This window comes from Aedes albopictus, chromosome 3 (assembly GCF_035046485.1).
Source record: "Aedes albopictus strain Foshan chromosome 3, AalbF5, whole genome shotgun sequence".
In the NCBI taxonomy this organism is placed as follows: Eukaryota; Metazoa; Arthropoda; class Insecta; order Diptera; family Culicidae; genus Aedes; species Aedes albopictus.
Genome location: NC_085138.1, coordinates 430427297 through 430434475, shown reverse-complemented (window position 1 = coordinate 430434475; position 7179 = coordinate 430427297). Strand labels below are relative to the sequence as shown.

Genomic DNA, 7179 nt, shown 5'->3' with positions numbered 1-7179 from the left:
TAGCTTCCGTCTACATTCCTCCAGGTATTTCAATTAACCGCCGTCATCTTTGGAATGCAGTTTCTGCACTATCACATCCAGTTTTAATTCTGGGTGATATGAACTCACATGGTACTGGGTGTGGCGAATTATATGACGATCGTAGAGCGGCTACTTTCTATGATTTGTGTGACGATTTCACTTTGAACGTTTTGAATACATGTCAAGTGACACGCATTGCATCCGACGGCAAAGAAAGTCGGCTTGATCTTTCTGTGGGATCCAGTTCACTATCATTCGATTGCTCGTGGAAGGTGATCGAAGATCCTCATGGTAGTGATCACTTGCCCATTACAGGTCGGACTCGATTATCCGGAGTCGGGTGTGGCGCTTCTCAAAATAATATCTCGTAAACGGAATGCTGTAAGATGCTGAAATTTTGACTGATTACTAATCAAAGTTGGCTGGATAACATGACAAAATTTCAGCTTTATAGAGCATTCCGTTCTCCAGATATATGTTTGAGAAGCATCTGAATATGACTCCGGATAATCGAGTCCGCCCTGTATAACCACCACAAAACATACATAATTGCGAAAGGTCAGAAGAGCCAATTCAGGTTCCTTTTGACCTCACTAGGAATATCGATTGGCAAAAGTATGCAGAAGCGGTATCTTTTGGAGTTGAATCATCCAATCCTCGCCCACCTTTGGATGAGTTTCGATTCCTGTCTGAACTGATTTACAGGAGTGCATTAGAATCACAAAAACGACGCGTTCCAAGTGCAACCTTCAAAAGAAGATCAACCACACTTGGCTGGGATGATGATTGCACCCAATTATATCTTAAAAAATCTGATGCCTTCGAAGCTTTTCGTAGGCATGGCACTTCGGATCTTTATCAAGAGTACGCGAAACTTGAAAGACAACTGAAGAACTTGCTAAAAGCGAAAGCGTAGTTATTGGCGACACTTCATTGAGGGCTCTCAAGAGAAACTTCGATGACAACGCTTTGGAAAGTGGCTCGCAACATTCGAGACAGCTCATCTTCTAATGAGAGTGACGAGTACTCCAACCGTTGGATATTCAGCTTCGCGAAAAAGGTCTGCCCAGACTCAGTCCCAGCACGACCGATTTCTTGGGAATCACTCTCAAAAGGCGCAGTATCATAACGTCCGAGGCCATAATGTCCCAGGGCCTTATGGCGTATTTTTTCGGGGCATAACGTCCAAACATACAAGTATGCCACGAAGTCCAAGGAAAGAAGGCACATAGGATATTATGACGCACCTAAACTTTTGGACGTTATTTCGCAAAAAAACGCGACTTAACTACCGGGACAGTATGGCCTCGGACGTTGTGATCCGGCCCCCTCTCAAAAGACGGTTCTTTGGACAGACCATTCTCAATGCTGGAATTTTCTACACACTTATTTCTGAATTGCCTGTTCGGAACTTTTTTGACGAGATTATAACAGCAGTACGATCTCGGTAGTTTCGGTAATCGATTTCACTGAGGTTCAGTAAAACGACTGTCAAAATCGTATGGAAAAGGTAAACAATGCATTTTTGCTGAACGAACTCGGTGCTCAGCAGTTTTAATCTCGTCAAAAAATTACCGAACTCGGTAGTCAAAATTAAGTGTGTATAGCTCTTCTTTCATCAAACAATTCTTCTCCTGGAAGCGTAATAATCAAGTTCAATCTTCCTAAGAATCTCCCAGATATCGCAAAAAGACTATTACTAGACCTGTTCAACTCATTCATGGAGAACAACATCGTTCCGCATGAATAGAGACAGGTCAAAATAATGGCTATTCAAAAACCTGGTAAACCAGCGTCTGATCAAAATTCATACCGCCCAATTGCTATGTTATCATGTTTAAGGAAATTGTTGGAAAAAATGATCCTATCGCGACTCGACCATTGGGTTGAATCGAATAACTTGCTTTCAAATACACAATTCGGGTTTCGCAAGGGTAAAGGAACAAACGACTGTCTGGCGTTGCTTTCAACAGATATTCAACTGGCATTTGCGGAAAAGGAGCAACTGGCTTCAGTTTTCTTGGATATTAAGGGCGTTTTTGATTCAGTTTCCATAAAAATATTGTCAGAAAAACTGCACAATAGTGGACAACCCGGACTTTTAAACAATTTCTTGTATAATTTGTTGTCAGAAAAACATATGAGCTTCAATCTCGGACAACTGACAACTTCTAGAATTAGCTACATGGGCCTACCCCAAGGCTCATGTTTAAGTCCCTTGCTTTATAATTTCTACCTGAAAGACATTGATAGCTGTCTGGAAGGACAATTCACGCTAAGACAACTTGCAGATGATGCTGTGGTTGCTCTCAAAGGCCCACATGCAGAAATGTTGCAAAGACCATTGCAAAATTCCTTAAACAACCTTTCCATTTATGCAAGAAATTTAGGGATCGAGTTTTCTCCGCAAAAAAACTCAATTGGTTGTGTTTTCTAGAAAGCGGAACCCAGCCCAACTGAAACTCAATCTTTTGGGAATAGAAATCGACCAGTCTTTGACTTTGAAATACCTTGGGGTCTGGTTTGATTCAAAAGGCATTTGGGGTACCCAAACCAAGTATTTGGTGCAAAAATGTCAACAAAAGATCAATTTTCTACGCACAATTACCGGAATATGATGGGGTGCTCACCCGAAAGACCTCATAAAACTTTACAAAACGACTATTATCTCGGTTCTTGAGTATGGCTCTTTCTGTTTCCACTCAGCAGCAAACTTCCACCTATTAAAGTTGGAACGAATTCAATATCGTTGTCGGCTGCATGCACTCAACGCATAATGCGAGCCTACAGGTCCTGGCAAGGGTGAAACCTCTCCAGAACCGCTTGCTTCTGGGAGCTCTCGATAAGGTTACTTCACTGGCGTAGCCCAGGGACAAATTTTCAGTATAAAGCGCTTTGCGACGAAAAAATTTTCCGGCTGCGCCGCTATATTCAAACTACGCATATAATTGCTCATTACTGTTTACAAAATATATGTGTCAAATCAAAAAAAGGTATCATTGACCGTTGAAAACCCCTCCCAGAGACAATTTCTGGCTACGCCACTGGGTTACTTATCAAGTGTGGAGTGAGCAACACAGTTGTGATTGAAAACTTTAAAGAAATGCTCGCTTTGAATACTCAGTCAAAATTTATGAGAATCTATCTTTTTGTTGTGAACGAGCATCCAACGTGAGGCGAATGCCCCCTATGGAAGCGTCATCGGCAAGGCTCGTCTCATCACGACGACGGATGGACGACGACCGCCGCCGCCGACGACGACGACGACGAACAGGAGCAACAACAACAGAACGTCATCATCTGCAACAGCAGCAAGATGCTGCCCGCGCGATCTCCGCGAGATTACTTTTAATCCGTTTGTAATATTGTGTACATAATGTAAATAGTAGCCTTGTGTCAATAAATGTGCATGTTTTTATTATCGTAATATCCGGGTGTGAAGTGTTTTATTCGGCCACATAGTTACGTTCCCCCGGACATGAAACTTTTCTACATGTCATCTGACATGAGCCTACCAGGTCATAATCCAACTCGTGTACACTTCACCAATGACAGTTTCTCTGTTAAATACGATATGTCAATGAAACAAGCTATTCATGGAATTCCAGATCAACTTCGATGTATATCTATTCCTCGCATTTTTAACGAAAAGTACCAACATGTCAATTCCTGTAAGAGATTCTTCACTGATGGGTCTCGCATAAATGGATCCACTGGTTTCGGTGTCTTCAATGAAAATTCCACCGCCTTCCGCAAACTTCAGGAACCTTGCTCGGTTTATGTTGCTGAGCTGGCAGCAATCAACTTCGCTTTGGGGATGATTTCAAACATGCCCGTAGACCATTTCTTCATCTTCTCGGATAGCCTTAGTTCGATTGAGGCACTCCGGTCGATGAAACCTGTTAAACATCCATCTTACTTTCTTACAAAAATAAGGGAGCAGATGGGTGAACTGATCGAAAGATCCTACAAGATTACCTTTGTATGGGTCCCCTCACATTGCTCAATTTATGGCAATGAGAAGACGGACTCTCTCGCAAAGGTGGGCGCACAGGAAGGTGAGATCTATGATAGAAGAATTTCAAACGATGATTTTTTTCATTTTGTTCGCCAGAGTTCTCTTCAAAGTTGGCAAAATGATTGGCAAGATGGCCAGCTGGGACGGTGGTTACATTCCATTATTCCTAATGTTTCCTTGCGAGCGTGTGGTGGCATGGTTTGGATGTAAGTCGAAATTTCATTCGCGTAATGTCAAGGCTTATGTCCAACCATTACTCGCTAGATGCGCATTTACACAGGATTAACCTCGCGTTGAGCAATGTTTCTACTAAGTGCGGTTCCGGTTATGATGACATCGACCACGTAGTTTGACAATGCCCGGATAATGACGCCTCCAGAGCACTACTTTTGGATACCCTTGAGGCCCGAGGTAGACAACCCTTTGTTCTTGAGAGAGATGTGTTGGGCACTCGCGATGTTATTATATGCTACTAGCTGTCCCGGCAAACTTTGTCTTGCCATGTTCTGGTTGTTTGACAATTGTTAAGGCCATTGCAGCATGGCACTCTAGATTGGATTCATTTCAATCGCGTTGATTTCCTTCCCAGCTCATGAAAAATCAGTTATTTATCAATTTTCTTACTTTTCCAGTTGATTTTCGTAATTTTTAATACTTATAAACACAGCCACCATGAATACGAATCGAACCGTGCAAGAGTCATGCTGATCGGTTCACCCGTTCGTGAGTTTTGTTGCCTCAAAGAAACTTCGAACTCATTTATATATATATAGATGCATTTACGACTTTCTTCGCTGGGCTTGTATAAAGGTTTAATTCTTTTGTGTTTTCTCCCCAGTTTTTTTTCTGTTTTCGTCTTTGTGTTGTTCCTGGCCATCCGGCAGATGAAAAGCCCGCTACAATCTGGTGCTGAATCACTATGAAGACAACGAACACGCCTTTACGTTATACCTTCCGGGTGAGCTTCAGAGAATCCATACCCCCAGTCCTTACCACGCCCATCCTAAAAGCATATGTGACCCACTAATCTCGAGCTGCCACGAGTATCCTGGCTCCGTCCCGTACTAACTATGTTGAATAAGAATCATATTTGTACATAAAATACCAAAAATGAATGTTGGCTCCGCAAAGCGTTAAACGCGATTGAGCCCCAAATAAATGAACAGGTTAAAAAAAAATAAAAGTTTCCATTAGAAAAGTTTTTCCTAAAGACAATTGTTTCTTTATGTTACTGAACGCGTCAAATGTGTTACATGAAGCCTTGCGATATTTTCACCGCTAAACCAAGCAAGCCTCTTTAGCTCAGTGGTAGAGCGCTGGTCTCGTAAACCAGCGGTCGTGAGTTCAATCCTCACAGGAGGCAGGTGGATTTTTTTTTAATTGACGAAAGCAAGACTAAACCACCCTGAAGGATATGAAAGCATTGTTCCTATTAATCTATGTAGGAAAGATACGACATGGTGTAAGAGTCAGGGGCCTACATCGTCGAAACCAAAACATGACGCTGAAAGCGAGCGCCCATCAGCATCGAACGGACGCCGACGACGGGAACATTCACCACAACATCCAAGCGCATCGCTTCATCCGTTCTTTTTATCGCTTTCTTTGACGCAACGACGGCAGATGGATCATTTTCACACCGACTGGGCTTCAATTGAAATTTTCAATTTGTCTAAAATGCATGTTTGCTTAATTTTTTATGGGAAACTAGCTGTCCCGGCAAACTCTGTCTTGCCAATCTTGTGATGGTTTGACAGCTTTTAAGCTCATTTAAGCACCGCACTCTAGATTGGTTTGATTTCGATCATGTTGATTTTCTTCCCAGCTCATGAAAAATCAGTACTTTATCAATTTTCTTACTTTTCTAGTTGACTTTCGTAACTTTTTGTACATATAAACACAGCCACCATGAATAGGAATAGGAAGCTTGCGTGAGCTTGTGAGTGCGAAACAAAGTGGCATCTGCGACGACGCAGCACCGTCGGTTCATCGGTGACGATGACAGTCGAACTAGGCGACGACGACGGCGTCTTGTTTCCATTGACGATTGAATACATTGTTTACAAACTTCATCTGAAAATTTCAATTGAAATTGAAAATGTAGGGGGATTCGATTGTGTCTTCTCACTGCGGACGGAGCGTTTTTGGCACGTGGCGAATTTTTGTTTTGCGTTTTTGAGAGACTTTTTACGGAAAAGCGCGTTTGATCGTGTTTACGATCGGATCAATATTCAGTAGTGACCCATATCAGTGATTTGTTCTGAAATTCAAGTGATTAGAAAGAAAGAAGGACCTTTTTCATCGGAGTTCAGCGAAGGAGCCAAGATGGCGCCGGACCCACCGGGCATCGCCTCGGGAGGGAAACCCGACTCGAAAGCAACCAATACCAACAAAGTGTACCAGACATACGAATACAACCAAAATGACGCCTCGCCTTTCCGTGTGATCGTGCAGTTGCTTGATGACGATGAGGGCCGTCTCCGCATCAACAAGTTATCTCTCGGGAAAGTGCTATCGAAAATCGACGAGTACAAGCAGAACATCACGAACATGCGAGCATTGGGAAGAAACAAGGTGCTTGTCTTCCTGAGGAGCTGTCTGACTGCCAACAAAATGCAAGCTGACAAGATGCTGCGCAATAACAATTACAAGGCCTACATCCCACGTAGTTTCGTGTCAGTGTCTGGAGTCGTCGCCGGCGTTCCGACGGACATGACCATTGAAGAAATCCAGGAAAACATTTCGAGTTGCTATCCAATCTTGGCAATCAATCGGCTGCATCGCTATGAATCGGGTAAGAAGATCGAGGCACACAGGATCAGCGTCACATTCCGTGCGAGTACCCTTCCGCCAGAGGTGCGGCTCTTTTGCTGCATCAATACGGTTCGGCCGTTCATCACGAAGCCGGTGTTGTGCCTGAACTGCCTCAGGTACAATCACGCAACCGACAACTGCAGATCGCGCAAAAGATGCCCGAACTGCACGCAACAACATGAAGGACTGGAATTCGGAGACTGTCCCAACAAGGCGAAATGTCTTTACTGCAAGGACAACTCAAATCACCGAACGTCGGACGAGGAGTGTGCAGAGAAAAAACGGCAAAGGAACATCAGGACGATCATGGCCAAGTCCACGCTAAC

At 43.3% G+C, this 7179-nt stretch overlaps 1 non-coding gene across 1 annotated transcript; it reads left to right on the top strand.

The window, feature by feature from the left end:
- Positions 1–5330: 5330 nt before the first annotated feature.
- Positions 5331–5402, top strand: Trnat-cgu (transfer RNA threonine (anticodon CGU)). The gene has a single exon. It is a non-coding gene; the product is annotated as a tRNA-Thr (tRNA).
- The last annotated feature ends 1777 nt before the right edge of the window (positions 5403–7179 follow it).